Source organism: Mobula birostris, chromosome 3 (genome assembly GCF_030028105.1).
Source record: "Mobula birostris isolate sMobBir1 chromosome 3, sMobBir1.hap1, whole genome shotgun sequence".
NCBI classification, from domain to species: Eukaryota; Metazoa; Chordata; class Chondrichthyes; order Myliobatiformes; family Myliobatidae; genus Mobula; species Mobula birostris.
In genome coordinates, this window is record NC_092372.1 from 178,780,031 (window position 1) to 178,804,189 (window position 24,159).

The 24,159-nt window shown below is 42.9% G+C and overlaps 1 protein-coding gene across 3 annotated transcripts in view; it reads left to right on the top strand.

Moving 5' to 3' along the window:
* The window catches only part of LOC140195455 (disintegrin and metalloproteinase domain-containing protein 22-like), a 345,726-nt gene that overhangs the window by 126,831 nt on the left and 194,736 nt on the right, over nucleotides 1–24,159 (top strand). The window lies entirely within an intron of this gene.

Below are 24,159 nucleotides of genomic sequence, written 5' to 3' on the forward strand. Positions count from 1 at the left end.
GCCCCAAACTAGACTCAAGGCCTCTCTGTCAATTTGTGTGTAATTTTTCTCTGCAGCGGTAAGACAAAGTGATTCAACGACTATGGTGCATTCCCTTCCAGCAGTCATAACATCTGACATGACAGCACCTATACCGTAAGGTGAGACGTCACAGGCAAGCTTCACTAGACGATGTGTGAATACAGTGACTAACATCACCACTTCCTTTCCCTTTTGGAAAGCTTTGTCCATTGCCATTTCTTCCTGATCTGTAGTAATGAGTTCATAGGGTGGAGCAAAGTAACTAATTTTGGCAGGAACCTATTACAGCAATTGAAAAATCCTAAAAAGCACCACAACTGTGACAAGTCCTTTGGGCATCCACCATGGCTTGAGTTTTCTCAGCTCACATGTGCAAATCTTGTGTGTTAATAGTGTGATCACAGTAAGTGATGCTTTGACCATAAGATATAGGAGCAGGATTAGGCCGTCTGGCCATTCAAGTCTGCTCTGCCATTCAATTATGGCCCATCCCTTTTTCTTCTCCTCCTCAACCCCAGTTCCTGGCCTTCTCCCCGTAACCTTTGATGCCATGTCCAATCAAGAACCTATCAATCTCTGCCTTAAATACACCCAACGACCTGGCCTCCACAGCTGAATGCGGCAACAAATTCCACAAATTCACCACACTTCGGCCAAAGAAATTTCTCCGCATCTCTGTTTTGAAAGGGTGCCCCTCTATCCTGAGGCTGTACCCACTTGTCCTTGACCTTCCCACCATGGGAAACACCCATTCCATATCTACTCTGTTAGGCCTTTCAACATTCCAAAGGTTTCAATGAGATCCCCCCTCATCCTTCTGAATTCCAGCGAGTAAAGACCCAGAGCTATTAAACATTCCTCGTATGGTAACCCTTTCATTCCTGGAATCATCCTTGGGATCCTCCTGTGGACCCTCTCCAATGCCAGCACATCTCTTTGAAGATGAGGGGCCCAAAATGTTCACAATATTCAAGCTGAGGCCTTACCAGTGTCTTATAAAGCCTCAGCATCACATCCTTGCTCTTGTACTCTAGACCTCTTGAAATCAATGCTTGGTTTAAAGTATTCACACTTGTTCTGTTGTGCTCTGAGTCCATAATTTTCTAATCTCCTTAATGCTGTCTTGAGATTTTGGAGGTGTTCTCTGTCATCCTCACCAGTAACATTCATGTCTTCTAGAAAACTTTGAGGCCCGGGCAGCTTTGCAGAACCTGGTCCATGGCTTTCTGCCAGAGTGTAGGTGCAGATGCTCCTCCAAAAATAAACCTATAATGGTAATAAAGCCTTTTGTGAGTGCTTATGGTGAGAAACACTTTGGACTCCACTTCCATCTCCATTTGTTGGTAGGCCTCAGCTAAGTCCACTTCGCTGAAGTGTTTCCTTCCAGAAAGATTTACAAAGATAGCCTCTATCATGGGCGGAAGGGATTGATCTACTTTCAGTACTAGGTTGATGGTGACCTTAAATTCACCACAGATCCTGACAAATCCATCCTTCCATACTATTGGGACCACTGGCATTTCCCATGGGACCAACTCAAACTTGGAAAGAATTCCTTCAGCCTAAGTCAATCTATCTCACTGGCTACTTTATCATAGATAATATAATAAAAGATATGGGCTTTGTAAATCTTGGGTGTGGCATTTTCATTTAAACTATTTTGCCCTTGATACTTCTGAGTTTTTCAGTACCATCCTTGAACACTGCTGTGGCACCATCCAGTACCTTCCTCAATTTGCTTTCAGTTGACTGTATAGCAGGGGATGTGGCAAGCAAATGATGGAGGGATCTCCAATCAAGTCATAGTTGTCTCAGCCATTCATGGCCCCACAATGCTGGCCCTTTTGTTTTTACCACATACAAGCCCAATCTGTCTTGTTGGTTGTTGTATTTCACTATTTCACTGTTATGAATGTCATTCCCTCAGGAGTTGTCTTTTCTCCATTATACGTTCTTAGTTAGATATCTGCAGGTCAGTATCTTTGAAATGTCATTCAAACTCATTTTGCATAATAACTGAAACGGTGCCCATCCAATTCCTTTTTGATTAATTTGCTGTTCACTTCTGGTGTAAACCATTTTGCTTGTCTCTTGTTAGTTTCCACATCTTAAGGCTACTCAGTCCTGTTTCATTCTCATCAGTATCAGACTTTTCACCAATAGCATGCAGATTGCTGCCCTTTTTGAAACTGTAACTTAACTTTTTATCTTTTTCACTTCCATGTGCATTTCATTTATTTTGTCTGCCTGGCTTACTCTTTGCACGTGTCCTACAATGTTGCATTTTCTACAAGTTTCATTTTTAACCTGCATTGGTCTAATGTTTATGAGCCCCTGCTACAGCAGAAACATCATTTGTTCAGCCAGGCAGATTTTGTTTGGACATTGCAATTTTGTTCACGCTTATTTGCATTTCTGATTGCAACTCAATTGCATTTCTGTCTGCTGTTTCCATTGACATAGCAATTTCAACTGCTTATTTGAATATGAGGTATGCTTCAGTGAGGAACTATTTTTGAATGCCTTCTTGTAACATTCCACAAACTAAACGATCTTTTGGTGCATCATTAAGCCTATCACTGAAATGGCAATGCTCAAACAATCTCTTCAATTTGGCCATGTAAGATGAAATGGATTCCCTTCCATTTGATTGTGTTTATGAAGCTTAAAGCGCCTGCAGTCAACAATGGTTTTGGTTCTAAATGTTCCTGCATTACTTTCACAATATCAGCTTATCTTATTTTGGCTGGTTTGGTTGACAGTTAAACTTCTCAGCCAACGCTATGCCTTTCCGCCTTTTACACTCAGCGACACTGGTACAGGTTTTCCCCGCCATCCGAAGTTAGAGCGTTCCTATGAAATGGTTTGTGAGCTGAAATGTCATAAAGTGAAGAAGCAATTACCATTTATTTATATGGGAAAAATTTGTGAGCGTTCGCAGACCCAAAAATAACCTACCAAATCATGCCAAATAACACATAAAGCCTAAAATAACAGTAACATATAGTAAAAGCAGGAATGATATGATAAATACACAGCTTATATAAAGTAGAAATACTTTTCCACAATCATTACTGCACTATTCTCTGTAGCGAAAATCTCACGCAAACGCTGTTGGCAAAAACACGGCGCAAGCACTCTCCAGTAACCTTTCAGCTATGAAGCTGCCAAATCATACCAAATAACACATAAAAATACACAGCCGATTATAAAGTAGAAATAATGTATGTACATTGTAGTATCGCTTAGTGGAATTGGTTCAGTGCTGAGCACACTGATGATGGTGTGTTAGACTGAGTCGTCGCAGGTTGGGGTGGTGCAGTGGCCCCCACCCTCTGGGGTGGTGCAGTGGCCCCCACCCTCTGGGCCGCCGACAGATACAGAACCGCGAAGCATGCAGGGGTCCAGCGGTAACCGGGAGGCACACAGCACATCTTTAAGAAAAAAGCCGAAATAAACATGCTAATTAATTAGGTGCCGCCCGGCACGTAATTGTCGGCCCAGATCAATGCCGATTTCCGATTGCGTTGTCTCTGATCTGGGCCGACAATTACGTGTTGGGTGGCACCTAATTAATTAGAATGTTTATTTCGGCTTTTTTCTTAAAGATGTGCTGTGTGCCTCCCGGCTACCACTGCATTCTCCATGAAGTGCTGGGTGGTGGGACACTGGGGTGTCATCTCGTCATCTGTTTCCATTAGAACAGGCAGCTCATCTTCTTCTATGACTGCCTGCCTCGATGTTGAAGGTCAAGGTTCGTCGTATGCTGTGGCTGATGCGGAAGGCTTGCTTGACTGCTGACCCTCGCGCATTTTTCTATCATACAGTTCTTTGTAAGCACTCAAACCATCCTGCAAATATCCCCTAAACCTACGTACCCTTTCAAAATTAAAGTTGTACTTTATCATTGCAGCGAAAATCTCACGCGGTTGCTTCACGTTCAGTTCCTGGACGACTTCACTTTCGGTCCATTCGCTACCGCGTTCAGTTTCAATTGTTATCCTTTCCTCTTCCAATTGCATCAGCTCTTTATCTATCAGTTCTTGGTCATGGGATGCCAAAACCTCTTCAACATCATCCTCGTCAACTTCCACAAGCCAAACTCACTTAGTCCTTACTTCGTTCACCACGATCAAAATGCTTAATTATGTCTAGTTTTACGCTAAGTGTAACACCGTTATGAGCTCTTTTAGGCTTTTCCAATACCATCTTGCAAATGGCTGCTCACTGACATGTGTTTAAGCAATGCGGGCGAGAATGTAGTTCCGAATCCAGAGCAGAGCGGCTGCTCGGGGCGCGGGCTGCCTTTTACCGCGCGCTGCTTTTTTTTTGTAACAGTGAAAACACCTTCTGAAAGTGAAAACAGGGTACTAATGTAGGTCTTTCGTAATAGTGAGGTTTTGTAAAGCGAACGTTGGAAAAGCGGGGGACACGTGTACTCACTTTGCATCGGTTATTTCATTTACTTAAAAATGTTGCTCAATTTGTTCAGTATACAACATCTATTTATCTGTTGTGCAAACGTATGTGTCTATCGTTTTGATGTAGCCAGCCATTTCCACTTTTTAAAATTTATTATTATTATCATTGGGTACTCACTGTTTATGAATTCATGAATGTCGCCATTTTCTGCCCTTTTTTAAACTCAAACATCTCTCTCCCTCTTCTGAAGAGACTTGTGCTGCACTTTTTTTTAAACTCCAGAGTCTCTTTTCTCATATGAAGAAAAGAAATGCTGCACTTTATAAAACTTGAGCATATCTTGCAAAGAAAAAGAGTGCTGTGCTTTATCTTAAACTTGACTGTCTCTCACAGGTAGGTCATCATCTCTGGTTAATTTTAAAACATCCTCATCTTCACTGTATGTTTTGTAACTCCAGAATCTAATCAAAAAGAAAACACGGAGCCGGTGATGATGATGATGATAATAATAAGAAGAACATAATAAGAAATAGGAGCAGGAGTAGGCCATCCGGCCCATCGAGCTTGCCCCACCATTCAATAAGATCATGGCTGATCTGTTCGTAAGCTCAGCTCCATCTACCTGCCTTTTCCCCATAAACCCTTAATTCCCCTACAATGTAAAAATCTATCTAACTGTATCTTAAATATATTTAGTGAAGAAGCCTCAACTGCTTCCCTGGGCAGAGAATTCCACAGATTCACCACTCTCTGGGAAAAACAGTTTCTCCTCATCTCTGTCCTAAATCTTCTCCCCTGAATCTTGAGGCAATGTCCCCTAGTTCTAGTCTCAACTACCAATGGAAACAACTTTCCTACCATCTTATCTATCCCTTTCAAAATTTTGTGTGTTTCTATAAGATCCCCTCTCATTCTTCTGAATTCCAGAGAGTATAGTCCCTGGCAACTCCATCTCTCCTCATAGGTTAACCCCTTCATCTCTGGAATCAAGCTGGTGAACCTCCTCTGCACTGCCTCCAAAGCCAGTATATCCTTTCTCAAGTATGGAGACCAGAACTGCACACAGTACTCCAGGTGTGGCCTCACCAGTAACCTGTATAGTTGCAGCAGGACTTCCCTGCTCTTGAATCCAATCCCTCTAGCAATGAAGGCCAACATGCAGTTTGCCTTCTTAATAACCTGTTGTACCCGCAAGCCAACTTTTTGCGATTCATGCACAAGCACTCCCAAGTCCCTCTGCACAACAGCATGCTGCAATCTTTCACCATTTAAATAATAATCTGCTCTTCTATTATTCCTTCCAAAGTGGATGATCTCGCATTTACCAATGTGGTATTCCATCTGCCAGACCTTGACCCACTTACTTAACCTATCTATATCCTTCTGAAGACTCTCCACACCCTCAGTACAATTTGCTTTTCCACTTAGTTCAGTGTCATCAGCAAATTTTGCTACGCTACACTCAGTCCCCTCTTCCAAATCATCAATATAAATGGTAAACATCTGCGGGCCCAGCACTGACCCCTGTGGCACCCCACTCACCACTGACTGCTAACCGGAGAAACACCCATTTATACCAACTCTCTGCCTTCTATTGGTTAACCAATCCACTATCTATGCCAATACACTCCCTCCAACTCCATGCATCCATATCTTATTTATAAGTCTCTTGTGTGGCACCTTATCGAATGCCTTCTGGAAATCCAAGTATACGACACCCACCTGTTCCCCTCTATCCACTGCACTCATTATGTCCTCAAAGAACTCCAGTAAGTTTGTCAAACAGGACCTGCCCTTTCTGAATCCATGCTGCATCTGTCTAATGGAACCACTCCTTTCTAAATGTTTCGCTGTTTCTTCCTTAATGACAGCTTCAAGCATTTTCCCGACTCCAGATGTTAAGCTAACTGGCCTATAGTTGCCTGTCTTTTGCCTGCATCCTTTTTTAAAAAGTGGCATGACGTTTGCTGTCTTCCAATCCACCGGGACCTGCCCAGAGTTTAGTCTACTATAACCTCCACCAATTCCCTCAGCACCCTGGGGTGCATCCCATCAGGACCAGGGGACTTATCTACCTTCAGGCCCTGTAATTTGCTCATCACTACCTCTTTAGTGGCAGTGATTTTTTCGAGGTCCTCACTTCCCATTTCATCCATAACATTCTTTGGCATATTAGACGTGCCCTCACCGTGAAAACCGACACAAGATAGGCGTTCAATGCCTCAGCCATTTTCTTATCACCCAATATCAATTTCCCCGTCTCATCTTCCAAGGGGCCTACGTTGACTTTAGCCACCCTCTTCCGCTTTATATATTTATAAAAAGTTTTGCTATCTATTTTTATATTTTGTGCTAATTCCCTTTCATACTCCATCTTCCCTTTCCTTATTTCTTGTTTAGTTGTTCTTTGTTGCTTTTTAAAGTTTTCCCAATCCACCAGTCTCCCACTACTCTTTGCGACTTTGTACACATGAGCTTTTAATTTGATACTATCTTTTATTTCCTTAGTTATCCAAGGCTGGCTCTCCCCACACTTACTGTCCTTACTTTTGACTGGAATATACTTTTGTTGAGCACTGTGAAAAATCTGTTTGAAAGTATTCCACTGTTCCTCAACTGTCCTACCAAAATAGCCTGTGCTCCCAATCCACATTAGCCAACTCCTCCCTCATCCTGTTGTAGTCTCCCTTGTTCAAGCATAATACACTAGTTTTTTATCTGTTAACTGTTTTATTCTCCATCTGTATGCGAAATTCAGTCATCCTGAGATTATTACCTTTGAGGTTCTACTCTTTAATTTATCTCCTAGCTCCCTAAATTCAGCTTGTAGGACCTCATCCAGCTTTCTTCCTATATCATTAGTACTTACATGCACCATGACAGCTGGCTGCTCACCCACCCCTTTCAGAATGCCCTACAGCTTCTCTGAGACATCTCTGAGCCTTGCACCCGGGAGTCCTGTTTGCGGCCACAGAAGCTCTTCTCTATTCCCCTTACCATGGAATCCCCGACCACAACAGCTCCACAACTCTTTTTCTTGCTCTCATGCGCAGCAGAGCCATCCACGGTGCCATGATCCTGGCTACTGCTGCCTTCACCTGATGAGCCATCTCCCCCAACAGACTCCAAAGCGATATATCTGCTTTGGAGGGACATGACCGCAGGAGACTCCTGTACAACCTTCCTGCTGCCACTCTTCCTGTTGGTCACCCATTCCCTATCTTTCCTTAGATCCTTAAACTGCGGTGTGACCAACTCACTAAATGTGCTATCCACAACATTCTCAGCATCTCGGATGCTCCAAAGTGAGTCCATGCGCAGCTCCAGTGCCGCCACGCGGTCTATCAGGAGCTGCAGCTGGACACACCTCCTGCACACGTAGTCTTCAGGGACACTGTCAGCCTTCCTGAGTTCCCACATGTCACAGGAGGAGAATGGCATGGGTCTGAACTCACCTGCCGTGACAGAGCAACTGATGTTAGCGAAAGAGGACCATGGGAGAAAGGGAAGAGTCCGCTGGGGAAGTCGAAGGCCATTATCTGTGAATCCCTGTGAATCAGTTCTTTGCCTTCACCCTTCTTCGCCAAAGCCCTGCTTGAGCCGAAGCTCCGCTTGAGCCAAAGCCCTATCACTCTGCTACCCTCTCACTCTGCTGCCCGCTCCGAGTGCCTGCCCACTGAATATGATTGTGTATCTATTTCCTGTTTTACTTTTAGTGAGGCGCACACTTATGACGTGGTGACATCATGACATACACTACTTTTATATATATATAGCCTGTAATGAATTATGTAAGCAACAAAGAATGCTTAATTAAACAACATATTTGCAGCATTACTCAAATAATATTGAAATATTAAATACACCACTCAGCACCTGACTGATTTGGAACATCAAACAGTGCAATGCAGGCTCTTTGGCCCACCTTGTTGTACAAACAGTTTAGCTACTCTAAGATCAATCTAACCCTTCCCTCCTATGTAACCCTCTATTTTTCTATTATCCATGCCTCTATCTAAGAGTTTCTTAAATGTCCCTGATGTATCTACCTCTACACAAGGCAAGCATATTGTATGTCTTCTTTACCATCATAAAAGAGTAAAGGACTTACTCCCCAAGTTCCCACTCTTCTTCAATCTCCTAAGGATCCTACCATTTACCATATTCTTTCCCCTTGCATTTGACCTCCGAATGTAGAGCACTTCCGTCTTGGCTGGATTAAGCTTCATATGTCACATTTCTATCCATAGTCCTAACTGGTCTATATCATGCTGAGCCCTTTAATAACCTTCTTCACTGTCTACAACTCCACCAATGTTTGTGTTGTCTGCAAACTTGCTAATCAGCCCACCTACATTTTTATCCAAATCATTTATGTATTTCACAAATATTTACGAGAAACACTGGTCCCAGACCTCCAGGTAGAGTCTTGATCTGAAATGCTGACCTCTGATTTCCCTCCACAGATGCTGACTGCTCTGCTGAGTTCCTCCATTATTTTGTATGTTGCAGCAGTCAGAATAACATCAATTATCATCTATCTTCTATGACTAAACCAAATTTTAATCCAATTGACCAAGTCTTCATGTATCACATAGTATGTGCATTAACTTTTTGGATCAGCCTACCATGATGGTCCTTGCCCATGTAGACAACATCCACTGCCCTACCCTCATTAATTATCTTTGTCATCACCTCGAAAAACTCAATCATGATTGTAGGACATGACCTTCACTGCCCAAAGTCCTGCTGACTATCTCTGGTGTGTCTGTGCTTTTCCAGATGTGAGAGGATCCTGTCTCTAAGAATCTTCTCCAATAATTTCCCTACTTCTCATGTGAGGCTTACCAGCCTATATATTTTTAATTTGTTTAAACTGCTTAAACAAAGGAATAACGTTGACTAAACTCCAGGCCTGTAGGATCTCACCTGTGGCTAAAGAGGTTATAAAGATCTCTATAAAGGCCCAACCTATCTCCTCCCTTGCCTCTTTCAATAACTTATCATAACTTGTGTATTTATCCACCTTCATACTTTGCAGGAGACCCAACACCACTACCCCATTGATATCAAGATACCCTAGGGTATCCATGTCCTGATTGGTAAATCTCAACACAAAGTGTTCTTTGAGTACCTGATTTCCTCCCTGTATAGAAAGCCTCTTTTGTCTTTGAGAGGTTGAGTCCTCTTGTTCTTAATGCCTCTGGTGTCTCTTCAATTCTACTTGTAAATGGCATTTCATGCCTTTTTATCCTTCCTGATTACCTGCTTAAATTCTCTCCTGTTTCATTTATATCCATCAATCTAAATCGAGTATCTTGAACTTTGCATAGGCTTTCTTTTTCTTTTTGATAAAATTTCAAACATTTCTCATCATCCAGGATTCCTGAACATTGCCAAGCTGTTCTCTTTTCCTCACAAGAACCATGTTGTTCCTGAATTATGATGAAAAGTAACTAATTACTGTCCATTACACTGCTGGTGTTTACGGCAACAATGAAGGTTCTCCATCTCTGGCAGTGTTCAGGGCTACCTTCATCATGTCAGTAGCTTCCTCTTGGCTTTTCACTACTGTCAGCCTCGCAAATCCTAGATGGAGACTCAAGCATTGTATTCCACTCAGATGTAGAAGGAACCTTCATTGCTGTAACAATTTCGTTTTACCAGTCAGGGCTGTTGGCCCTGATCTGAACTTCCGAACCTGGAGGACCGGTGGACCACTATTAGTCTGGCCTCTACCCTTTGACCTGTCTGGCATAGGTGACTCTATCAAGAGCCAAAGCACAAAAGCCCTGACTCCAGCCAACATAGGTCTTTGTGTCATTGAGTCATGCAAGCTTCCAAACCCTACAATGAGTTTGTGGTCCTCTTGGCAGTGAATTAGGACTAGCTGGCCTTTAAGTGACTCCCACATGTTGGATATGGACCTACCCAATAAACACTGCTCCCAATCTACTCTCCCCAGCTCCTCAAAAACAAAGTTGTGTTTATTGCCATATGTAGAAGTACATATATGCACAGGTGCAATGAAAGACATTAATACTACTGTAATAGCCACTGCTATTTTTTGCTTGTTGTGTTGCTTGATAGATTATGTGAGTTCAGATGTGAAAGACAGAAACATTGCTAAATATATTGTGTTTTTTTATAGTGTTCCTGTGAAAACTTTATAAGTAGCGAATGTGAACAAAGCCTACTGAATATTACATCAGGTGTTACTCAGTTGTCACTAAAGTTTTTTTGCTTCATACTGCATCTAGTTGTAGCCCCCACTGGCCACCCTCAGGGTTGCTTGGCTCGCTGTCGTCTAGGGAAACAGCCTCGGCCCTGCCAACTGGATAATTCGTTGGTGTGGATGCTGTGTGAGGTACCCCACCCCGCCCAAATAACAGACAATACACCAGATGCAATTAAATGATTTACAGTTTATAGATATTACTGGAACTATATAATTAAAAGAGAATAAAATATAAAAGGAAAATAAAAGGTGCCACACTTATCAAAGTTCAATCTCTTCGTGCACAAAAACCGTTGGAGCTCAGGACCCTTCTTCTTCACCCTGCGACCCCTCGGACCACCTCGACCAGCCGCCTGGGACCAACAACGGTGCTCGACCGGACGCTCCACACGAGTCCGTCTCCGTCTCCTCGCCGAACGTCCCGCTCGGGGTCCGACCCCGTTAGCGGACTCACAGCACCTCGTCCATCCTCTGTCTCGCTCTCCCGCCTTCTCCCCAAAACCCCACGCATACAGTATCTTCAAATACACCAAAACCATAACAACTATCCCAATTGGTTAATAGCACTCTCTTATTAGACTCTAAAGCAAAAACAAACTGTTAGCGCAAACTTTCTCAGTGTTTAACACAACAAAGCCGCATTCCCCAGATTAACATAACAAAGACGCCATTTTAATTAGCCTCCACAGTAACATAAAAATCGAAACCCCCTTACACTCTTCCCCCACCAAATAAAGTCATGTCCTCATGACTTATAAATAACCCGCCACCCGGTCCTACAGACACACAACACACACATACACAGATACACACAGTGACAGTGCTCCCCAAACAGTGGACCTTACTCCCGTACCACGGGCGTTACATAGGCCAACCTATCTGGGAGCTTTTTAACCCTCTGAGACCTCCGTACCCCCTCACCTAAACCCAAAAGGCTCAGACACTACTAGGGATACCTCGGGCCTGCTTGCCAACTCCTCTCCCACTCAGGCCACCATTACAGCTCGGAGCCCCCAGTCCAGTGTCCGGGGCCCCACCTCTCCTCCTTCCTGATCCTGCTGTAACTCAGACTGCCCACAGCTAGCTCTCCCCACTACACCTGACTCAGTGGGAGAAGGGCCAAAAGTCTCTTCCTCAATCACGGGGAAGTTAGCGAAAGACAGCATGTACCACATGTGCAGCACATCATCCTTCGAACCCGTATCCTTCCTCATTCCCTCGATCGGTAGCTGCTGTTTGAGTTTCTCCAAACTGAAACATTTAGCCGGGGCTACCCCTTCAGCCTCCTGCAGTCGAGACGTCAGCTTCTTCGAGGACTCCTTCAATTCTCGCCACAGCCTCCGCAGTTCTGACTCAGGGTTCCTGGCCATCTCAATCTGGGACGCAGTTACACCACCAGCTTCTTCCACCCTGACCTGAAAAGCAGCAGTTAAAGGATGTTCAGCCTCCGGTTGTTTCTTCCTGAGGGCGTCTTCCAGGTCAACTTTCAGTTTTTCCACTTAATTTAAACTCGCGATAGTCACCTTCAGGTTCCTTTCAAGCGTCCGCCTCCCTTTTCCGAGATCTGTCCTCCATTTCTTTACCTCCTTGGGAGTATAGTCAAACTCCCCTCCCTGGGCTCTCGGTTTTCTATTGACCTTAGTCAGAACACTTTCTTGATCTTCCCCAACTTGTAAATCTTTCAATCTGTTCTGAATGGACGTCTTGAGTTTCTGCTGATCCCTTCCAAGGTGGGTCATTGTTTCTTCTTGCTGGATTAGTTCATCAGTACATGACCGCAGTGAGGTGCAAATCCCCTCTCTTTCCTGTGTCTCATTCAGATTGACGACCTGGGTCTCCATCCCCTGGTCCACCACCGTCTGTCCCAACACCAGGAAGTTCAACTGGTATGTCGGGTCATTTTCCTCACATTGCACCAAACTCCTCTGGCCAAAAACTCCTCCACATTTGACACTTCGCTTCGGTCGCCCGGGCTCAGCTGCTCGCCTTGCCTCATAGTCCCCCCAGGCGAATCCAAGCTCTAGGCAGTCATCCACATACGTCAAAACTCCACACACCTTCACTTCCCCCATGGTCTTCCTCATGCCCCGCGGGAAGGATGCAGGGGCTCCGGATATGCCCTTGGGCATCTTTTCGGATCGGAAGAATCCTAGGGAACTAGTAACGGCCGTCTTCGGCTCAACAGCTGCACTCCTCAGGATCTGGCAACATCCACCCCTCAGATGCAGCACATTAAACCACGTCGCATAATCCACACACACGCTGCCTCCATCTTCCACGCCGCTAGGGTCCAGTTGCCGCGACCTCTCTCTCACTGATGTGTCTTCAGCGGTCAACTCCCCTCCCTCGTGGTAGTTCGGAGCAGCTACTAAGAGGGTCTCACCCTCAGCTACTTTCCCCAGGCCGTACCACCGCTGGGTCTCGTTTAAATTCGGTACCGGCTCAAGGCTGCTACACACGTCCTCAGAAGCAACTCGACACGCTGGGTGTCCAGACAATGCATCCATGAACTCCAGGGTCATTAACCAATCGTCTTCTGGATAACTACTGCCACTGGTACCCAAAGTCTCCGGTGCCCTTGCAGTTGTCAAGGGTAAATGCTTCAGACACCGGTTGTAAAATGAACTGTCCCAACAACTTGATCTGTGCCCCGGGGTCGAGGATAGCTTTAGCATCGCTTCCCTCTATCCATAGCGACACCCTGGGGCATGGCCCCTCTAAGCCTTCAGGAATAGGGTCTTTTCCTTTCGGAAGTTCATTGGTACATTGCTGGGAACGTGCCTCCCCAGAGACCCCAAGCCGTTCCCCCACTGGCCCTCCACTAAGTTTCTCGATCCCTCTCTGATCAGCTGAACAACTGATCCCCTGAAATGATCCCCCTGGCACTGCAAGCAATTTAGCCGCCCTCCTCGCCAGAGAAGACACACTGAAAACTCCCCCCCTCTTTCAAATAACTGACAGCTGTCACTACGGTGTAAGTGAACCTGACAGCTCTAACACCGTCACCAGCCCGCCTACTCAAACTTTCAACCAATCCCTGTCGCCCTCCCTCAACCAAGCACTGCCACTCATCTAACAACTGAGAAATCCACTCCGCCCACGTCTCGCACGCCTCTGCCCCTCCTGGGGTGGACACTATCCCAAGTGCCAGGCAGAGCCTGCCAGAGCTAGAACATTTATTCGCAGACCCTACCTACAAATCAGACCACTCTTCCCTCTCTCTCCCAACCGCTTGGGCAGCTCCGAGTACCACCTCCAACTCGTCAATGCCAGCCCGAACTCGAACAAAGACCTCACCCACCACGCATACAGCAATCACCAGCAAATAACCCACAGAGACACACATTACAGATTTAAACAGGGTACCCACACAGCATACCAGCAGACTCAATCCCGGACGAGCCCCCACAATGTACCCCTCCCTGGCCACCCTCAGGGTCGCTCGGCTCGCTGTCGTCTAGGGAAACAGCCTCGGCCCTGTCAAACTGGATAATTCGTTTGTGTGGATGCTGTGTGAGGTACCCCACCCTGCCCAAATAACAGACAATACACCAGATGCAATTAAATGATTTACAGTTTATAGATATTACTGGAACTATATAATTAAAAGAGAATAAAATATAAAAGGAAAATAAAAGGCGCCACACTTATCAAAGTTCAATCTCTTCGTGCACAAAAACCGTTGGAGCTCAAGGACCTTCTTCTTCACCCTGCGACCCCTCGGACCACCTCGACCAGCCGCTTGGGACCAACAACAGTGGTCGAACAGACGCTCCACATGAGTCCGTCTCCATCTCCTTGTCGAACGTCCCGCTCGGGGTCCGACCCCGTTAGCGGATTCACAGCACCTCGTCCATCCTCTGTCTCGCTCTCCCGCCTTCTGTCCCAAAACCCTGCTCATACAGTATCTTCAAATACACCAAAACCATAACAACTATCCCAATTGGTTAATAGCACTCTCTTATCAGACTCTAAAGCAAAAACAAACTGTTAGCGCAAACTTTCTCAGTGTTTAACACAACAAAGCCGCATTCCCCAGATTAACATAACAAAGACGCCATTTTAATTAGCCTCCGCAGTAACATAAAAATCGAAATCCCCTTACATAGTTTACTGCTTTAGCTTTGTAATTCTGCAAAATTCCAGTGTCAGGTTTGAAAATAAAATGATGTTTTCTGGCATTTGGTCTTACTTTTGACAATCAAAAGCTTTATTTTCCCAGCAAGCTAGCGCAACACAATTTGTTGTTGCTTGTGTTGTTCTGCTGAACATAGTGGGCATGCTATGTCGACACCAGAATGTACGGCGACTCTTGCAGGCTGCTCCCAAAACATTCTTAGTTTGTACTGGTTGTTGGCCCAAGCAATTGTTCCACTATAAATTTTGATGTACGTATGACAAATAAATAGAAATCAGTTCTAATAGCTGATTATAGCACCAAGTTGCATGCCAAGTACAATGGAACTGATTATACAGTTTGAGTTCTGGGCAATACATATCATAACTCGGACTTAACATTGGGTGTAGGGTAAATGCCTGCCTCCAAAATTGTTCTATCAATTCTCTGCTACCAAGGAGGATCTTAGGATGCTTTTGAATTTTGCTGTCAAATATAGTTCCTATGGCAATTCCATTGCTTGAATCAGCTTTAATTTCCCCTTTTCACCTCTCAATGACTCTTTCGTAACCCAAGTCCATCCATGTCCTCGTAAATTGGGTTTTTCACAATGCCTATCTTTTTGTTAAATTCTTAAGCAGGCTGATTTTAAAGCTGTCCATTGACAAATCAAAATAGGGCCAACAATAACAAGGATGAATTCCTGGAATGTATTCTGTTGCAAAATTTATTAACTGATCAGTGAGCAAGCTATTTCAGGGTTAGTACTGTACAATGAGAAAGGTCTCATTAATAATCTGGTACTAGAGGGGTCCTTAGTAAAGGGCAGCCATAGAATGATGAAAATTTTACCTCAAGCTTGAAAAAGTGATGTAATTCAATCTGAAACTAGAGAATTCAATATAAACAATTGAATTTGTGCAAGAATGAGGGACAGTTTGAATGGGGAACCTACATGAGAGGGTTTGACGGTGTATGTAGACATTTAGAAAAAAATTACATGATTTGCCACACATTTATTTTCCTTTAGTGTGCCTAAACACTACAGGAAACGTGGTCAACCATAGATTACAGCAAAAATTGAAAGTATTAAACTTAAAGAAAGTGTTATTAAATTTGGCAGGGAAACAGTAAACTTGCAGATTGGGTTTTAGGATTCTGCAACAGGTGACAAAGAAATCGATAAAGCAAGCATTTACCAGATGCGTAGATAGGCATGTGAATATGCAGAGAATGGAAGGGCTGTGGGCCATGTGCAGGCAGAAGGGATGAGGCGCTATTAGTGTAATTAGTTCAGCACAACATTATGGGCTAATGGGCCTGTTCCTGCACTGTTCTATCTTCTAGGGGCAAAATATGGTTTGAGGGTAAACAAAGGAGAAACGTGAAAATGGTCTTGAAGAGCTTCTATAGGTATGTAAAAATGAAAACACTAGTGAGGACAAATATAGATGATGAGAGAAAGAAGGAAGAATTAATATAGAGAAATAATAACATGGCAAAGGAATTAAATAAATACTCCAGGTCTGTTTTAACAGAAGAAAGCACAAAATCTTATCTGAACTTGGAATCCAGTGTAAGCGAGGAAATGCTACTAAATAAGTGTTCATATTTCTTGTATAGATCAGCCTGGTAGCCTTCTCTGGGTAGATTTTCTTGTGTTCTTCATAACAAACAAAGATGATCAAAATTCCACAGAGATGGCCTAAAACCCTCAGGCATATCTGATCCTGGCAATTGATTAGTTTCTGTAAATATTTTAATTGTGTTCACTTTTGATGCAATTACTCATTCATTTAAATGCCATTTCCTTTCGTTTGTTCTTTATGGTTTGCCTCTGTTATTCCATTTCGGACTGTCTCATTCCAGTAAAACAAGCAGAGACTTGGAAGAATCTTCTAGTGCATAATGCACACAATGTAATTCCACCTCTGCTTTTCTGCTGAAAATAATGACCAAATTCAATTTTTGTTTGGACCTCTGATGATTTGAAATGCAGTCACACATGGCACTTCTGTTGCACTGTTCTGTAAACTCCTACTCACTCCGCACAGGAGAATTTTCACCCACAGCCTAGGCATTGTTCTGTTTGAGTTTAGCTTTTCTTTTGAAAATACATGACATTTCTGTAGAACTTCATGATTTTACAGACTTATTTTTAAACTGGTGATACATATGAAGTTCCAGTATAAATCTCACGCTGGTTTATCTCACACACCTACATAAAGTTGGAATGAGCAGTAGCAACTTAATTTCAGAAATGTTAGCTATCCAGGTTCACGAGCGGGGGATTCATTCACAGGCTTTGCTTGCCTTTGAGCTTAAGTGTCAGGCCTGGAATTCTATCTTGCTTGTTGAAGCAAAAACACCGCTGTATTACCGAGTTCATGAATCAGCAGACTTGGCACCAGCTACACCGTCTTAAACTCAGGCTGAGAAGCTAAGGTTCACCTTTGCTGGGTTTGGGCTGAGATTTAGAATCACCTGGTACAATGGCTCTGTGTGTATTTATTTAGTTGTCTCATCTAAATTATTTTGTGGTTTCCCAGACAAATAAAGCCACTTCTGAGATCACGTTTCCTATTGTGTTCTCCGGTCCAGAAGTTCCATTACATGGTGCAACATTTCTCTGATATGGGATAGAATATTAGTAAAAGTAAACCCCGAGTTCAAATTTCAAAGTAAATTTATTATCAAGGTACATACTGTATATATCACCATATACTACCCTGAGATTAATTTTCTTGTGTGAATTAACAGTAAATTTAAAGAAACACAATAGGGTCAACAAAAAAGCTGTACACAACAAGATGGACAAACAGCCAATGTATAAGAGACAACGAATTGTGCAAATACAAAAAGAAACAAAATGGATGAAATAATAAATAAATAAATAAGCAATAAATATCAAGAACATGAGATGAGAAGTCCTTGAAAGTGAGTCCATAGGTTGTGGGAACAGTTCAGTGTTGGGATAAGTGAAGTTATTTCCTCTGGTTCAAGAGCCTGATAATAACTTTTCCTGAACTTGGTATGGATTCTTGAATATGGATGCTGCTCACCTGCAACAGTACTCCTTGCAGATGTGCTAAGTGGTGGGGAGAGCTTTACCCACGATGAACTGTGCTGTAAACCCGACTTTTTGTAGGATTTTCTGTTCAAGGGCATCAGTGTTTCCTACCCAGCTGTGATGTAAATTGATTTACTATTATCACACATACTTGAAATGCAGTGAAAAACTTTGTTTTTATGCAATCCATACAGGTTGTTTTATCACACCAGTGCACTGTAGTAGTACAAGAATGTAGAACGTGGTGTTACTGTTACAGAGAAAATGCAGAGCAGACAGACAATGGGGTGCAAGGACATAATGAGACAGACTGTGAAATCAAAAGTCCACCTCATTACAGAAGGTGGCTGTTTAATATTAGTGGGTTGGAAGCTGTCTTTGATCCTGGTGGTACACGTATGTGCTTTCAACACAGTGGACTTGGTCTATACTGTTGCATCACTTACTCCCAGGGTCAGACACAGAGTGAAGTTCCTTCTACGCTATCCCATCATCTACTCCATTTACAGGCTACGAATGTACACGTAAACTTTATGGGAGTTAGAAATAGAGTAGGTCACTTTTGTGGAAGCAAGTGGCACCACAAATATGAAGCCCGCTTCAAAATTTAAAGGGCACCTGTCAGGTATGAAGATGTGGTGTCTAACACAATAGAACACAAAACGACGGGCCTCGGCCCGAAACGTCGACTGTACAGTACTTCTTCCTATAGATGCTGCCTGGCCTGCTGCATTCCACCAGCATTTTGTGTGTGTTGTTTGAATTTCCAGCGTCTGCAGATTTTCTCGTGTTTGCGAAATTAGGTTTACTGTTCGTCTATTTTAGCCCATCCACCTTTCTAGTGTGCTCCAAACATGAACGTGTCTCTTTGTATCCCAGTCATGATGCATCTCAATCACTAATGACTAGGTGGCAGTCATTAGCAAGACCGTCTCTAATAACCAACTTGAGACCCCATCCAAACTCAGTGTGCCACTACCACATTGAACATCCTCTCCATAATTAGTGAGACTCTCCCTCCTCTTTTCCATTTCCCTCTCTCACATCTGAAATAATATATCTCAGAACATTAAGCTGCTAGTCCTGAGCTTCCCTCAACTACCTTCCCATAATTGCAATAACATCGTAATTCTACATGCTGATCCAAGCTCCAGGACCAACTGACTCATCTCTGAGAGCCTTTGGAGTTGAGCCTGCTAGCCCTCCATGCTCCCTAACCTGTCTCTCTCTGTCTGCTCTGCCCACTGCACCTGCTTAATTTATCCTCCACATCTTTCTCCCAGCCTCTCCAGTTTTTCCTGCTACTATTTCAAATTATTATTATTCCTACTTATTATTCCAACATTTGCTGAGAACCATGAACACATTTACAAGCAGTACTGTATCCAAGGAGAACTCATATACTTTCTGTTAGCAAGAAGACATCGGTGATCACTTGGCTGAGGAATTAGAGAAACGGTATCCATAATCAAGGACCTCTACCAACCAGACCATGCTCTCTTCTTGCTGCTGCTATCAGGAATGAGGTACAGGAAGTTTAAGTCCCACACAACCATGTTCAGGAACAGTTCGACCACCAGGCTCCTGAACCAATGTGAATAACCTCAACTCCGAACTGATCTGCAACCTATGAACAAACTTGCAAGGACTCTGCAACTCGTCTTCTCAGTATTATTTATTTATTTGCTTACTTATTTATTGTTTTATTTGCACAGTTCATCATCTTTTGCACGTTGGTTGCTTGTCAGTCTTTGTGGGCCATGCTTCATTGATTCTATTGTATTTCTTTGTTCTGTGAATGCCTGCAAGAAAATGAATGTCAAGGTAGTATATGGTGATTTTATATATATATACACACACACTTTACTTTGAACTTTGAGACACCTAAACAAATTGCAGAAGCGTGTAAGAGTAATAGGTTGACAGTATGGAGCATTTTATCTATCAGGATATTGACTGGGGAGTGCCTCATTGCATGGGGCAGAATTAGTTACGTGCATTCTAGAAAGTTTTTGAGATGAAATACAGAGATCGACTAGACACAGGGTGGTACTTAACTTTATCCAAGGAAATGAAGTAGGATGGGTGGTGGACATGTCAGTGGGAGAATGCTTTGAAACAGTGACTATTCTGTAATTTGAGACAGAAGATTGGCTGACTGGTAGAAGGCAAAGTGTGGGAATAAAGGGGGTCTTTTCTGCTTGTCTGCTGGTGAGTTGTGGTGTTATGCAGGGGATTGATGTTAGATCCACTACTTTTCAAGTTACGTTAATGATTTGGATGTCATGGATCACGTAAGAGTTGATAAACCCCCAGAACCAGATGAGATCCATCCCAGGTTGCTATGGGAACCAAGGGAAAAGTTAGTTAAGACCTGGCAGAGGTTTTTGCTACTGCACAGGACTGAAAGAAGCTGCGAAGGGTTGTAAATTTAGTCAGCTCCATCTTGGGTACCAGCCTACAAAGTACCCAGGACATCTTGAAGGAGCAATGTCTCAAAAAGGCAGCGTCCATTATTAAGGACCTTCAACACCCAGGCATGCCCTTTTCTCACTGTTACCATCATGTAGGAGGTACAGGAGCCTGAAGGAACACTCTCAGTGATTCAGGAACAGCTTCTTTCCCTCTGCCATCCAATTCCTAAATGGACATTAAACCTGTGAACACCACCTCACTTTTTAAATATATATTATTTGTTTTTTGCACGATTTTTAATCTATTCAATATACGTATACTGGAATTGATTTACTTATTTATTAATATTATTATTTTATTATTTTTTTCTTCTTCTATGTTATTGTATTCCATTGAGCTGCTGCTGCTAAGTTAACAAATTTCATGACACATGCCAGTAATAATAAACCTGATTCTGATATTGTATGTATTTTTGGAAAGGCAAGGGCTAATTACAAATAACATGGCTTTGTGCAAATGAAACTTGATTTGATTGAGTTATATGAGGAGCATTGATGGAAGTATAGATGTTGTCTATATGGACTTCAGTCGCAAATGGTAGGCTAGTCCAGAAGGTTAGGGTACATGGGTTCAAAGTGAGCTGACTAATTGGATCCAACTTTAGGTTAGGGATAGGAGGCAAGAAGGTAATGGTGGAAGATTGCTTTTGGGATTGGTAATCTGATCTGTTGTGTACCACAGGGATTGCTGCTGGGACCGCTTTTGTGTGTGAAGTATATTAATGACTTAGATATACTGTTGTTCGTCCATCGTTGACGTCGATGAGGACCTCGACACCATTATGATGGTGTCGAGACTAGCGCGTGATTTGGATTTAAGTGAGGGAGAGTTGCACAGCGTCAGCCTCACTCTCTCTTCCCAATTCCCATCTGGATCCAGTGGCAAGACAGAGTCTAGAATTAGATATAAGCAGAGGAGGTATGACTAGTGTGTTTATGGATGACACCAAAGTTGGTAGTGTGGTGGAAAAGGAAGAGATTGTCTCAGGCTACAGCAGAAGATAGATCAGATGGAAAGTTGGAAGGAATGTTGACACATGGAATTTACTCCTGATGTCTGTGAGGCTTACATTTTGGGAAGTCTAAAAGGGATTTTACTTATACTTTACGGCAATGATATGGTGCTAAGGAATGTTGATGAACGGGGGATATAGGAGTTCAAGTTCCAGGTTCCCTGAAAGTGACAACAAAGTTAGAAAGGGTAGTGAAGAAGGCAAATGTCCTGCTTGCCTTTGTAGGCCAGGGCATAAAATACTGTATAAAAGTTAGGATATCCTGTTGCAAATTTACAAAATACTTTTTACATCGTACTTGTTTGATTGTCTGTAATTCTGGTCACTGGGAAGGGTGTGTTTGTGCTGGAGATAGGGTAGAGGAGATTTACCAGCATGTTGTCTTGATTGTAAGATTTGCGTTATGGAGAAAGGTCACTTTGCCTGGTGAGAATAAGTCTGATGGATGACCTTATAGAGGTATAAAATTATAAAAGGAATGGATTGTGTAAATTAGTGGCCACCAACCTTTTTAAGCCCAAGATCCCCTACCTCGACCTTAGTGAAAGGCAACATCTACCTACTAAATCGTTTGGAGAAAAAACAGCTCAGATTGTACTTCCAACTTGAGGCCTTTTATTTGGGCTAATTGTATTTGAATTGCATAAAATACTTCTGTCAAACTTTCAAATTAATTCAAACAAGAAAGCACTGTAACTAGCATATCATACAGGCCATATTTCTTTAAGAATATTACAATACTTCATGCCTTTAATTCTGTTTCATTATTTAATTTTATTTCAAGATGAAAAATAAATGAATAAAAATTGCCTGTTGCACTCAGTGTGATGACTGAGGCTGAATAGTTTCTGCTAGTTCCCTGAAATTTGGCTCATAACTACAGTCAGCCAGTCTGAGACAGTCTATGAGGTGTAGGGTTGCCAACTGTCCCGTGTTTGCTGCGACATCCCATATATTGGGCTAAATTGGTTTGTCCCTTATGGGACTGCCCTTGTCCCGTATTTCTCCCGCTAAGGTAGAGCGTTCCTATGAAACCTTTCTTGCCGAAATGGCATGAAGTGAAGAAGCAATTACCATTAATTTATATGGGAAAAATTTTCGAGCGTTCCCAGACCCAAAAAAAGCTACCAAATCATACCAAATAACACATAAGACCTAAAATAACTCTAACATATAGTAAAAGCAGGAATGATATGATAAATACACAGCCTATATAAGGTAGAAATAATGAAGATTAAAGCAAAACCGACCAGTGGAAAAAAAATTGGCACGTACGCACATGCACACACAAGTGCCCACGCAATGCTTCATGGTCATGGTAGTCTTTCGGGGTAAACACAGGTGTCCCGGGATTTGACTGCTATTTTTGTCCCTTATTTGGGAGTGAGAAAATTGGCAACCCTAGTGAGGGTGCCTGTCAGTAAGTCAGCTCCTGTACTTAGATTTAATAATTTTCATGTGTGAAAATGTAATTTCACATAGATAAGTTGACCCGAAGTAGGCACTGACTTTTAGTGATATAAAACCAACGCGCACACCGTGCATTGCTGGGGCCCCATCAGTAGTAATTGCCACCAGTTTATGAATGGGGATGTCATTTTCACGGACATATTTTTTAAGCTCATTGTAAATATCCTCACCTCGCGTTCTGTCCTTTAATTGCAAAAGAGTGAAGAAGTCCTCCTTTGTTGTAAAATCCTGGAAAGCCATTCTGACAAATACAACAAGCTGAGTTGTTGCATTACATCCAGGGATTCATCGAACTGTAGTGAAAAATATTCACATCCTCTGACAGTGACTCTGCCCTCCTTGTCACTGTTGTATATTATGTATTGCGGTTGTGATGTCATTTTTGTTTTTCAAGTCATTAAAAATAGTCTCTGCGGTAATGGCCATTGCTTCCTTGAATAAATCGCCATCTGTAAAAGGCTTCTTGTGTTTAGCCAAAATGTGACTTACCCGAAATGATGCTTCAATAGCAGCCTTATTTTGAGCAGCATGTTTTGTGAAAAACGATTGCTGGGCCTTGAACACGGATTTCAGCTCCTCAACTTTCCTGGCACAGATTGCGCTCTTGGGGGGGTAGGTGTCTTTAAATTTCTGGTGGTTGGTGTTGTGGTGCCGCTCCAGATTCCCCCTTTTAGTCAGTGCTTGTGTTTGGTGGCACAACATACATACACACTTGTCTTTCACCAAGGTAAATAGAAATTCCTCTTCTCATTCTGGATGGAATTTGTATGTTTTCACCTTCCTTCGTGGAGCCTCCACTATGCTATCAGGATATTGCGAATGATTGCCGATTGTGTCGCCTCTGATTTGGGCCGACATTTACGTGCTGGGTGGCACCTAATTAATTAGCTTGTTTATTGCTGCTGTTTTTCTTAAAGATGTGCTGGGTGTGTTCAGACTACCGCGTACCACTGCATTCTTTGCGGCCCGGAGGTTGGGGACCACTGCCGTATATTGATGTTTGTGACAGTCTGTACTCTTATCTAATCTAATTGGTCACTTTGATGCAGCACAAGCGATGCTGAAAATGTGGTGCATGGCGGGGGAGCTACACACACATGTGCACTGGGCAGAAAGGATGGAACTAAAACCACACAACCCGGAAGCAGTCTCTCTTTACAAACAACTTTTCATAGCGAAAGTATTGCTATATTGCCATTATCCTAATTAGTATTGCTTACTTCTATAAAGCTCACATTACAACAGTATTTGTGTATTTATTTTTGATTTTTTTCGGGATCGACTGGGAAAGTTTTCAAAGATAGACTGGTCGATCGCGATCGACGGGTTGGTGA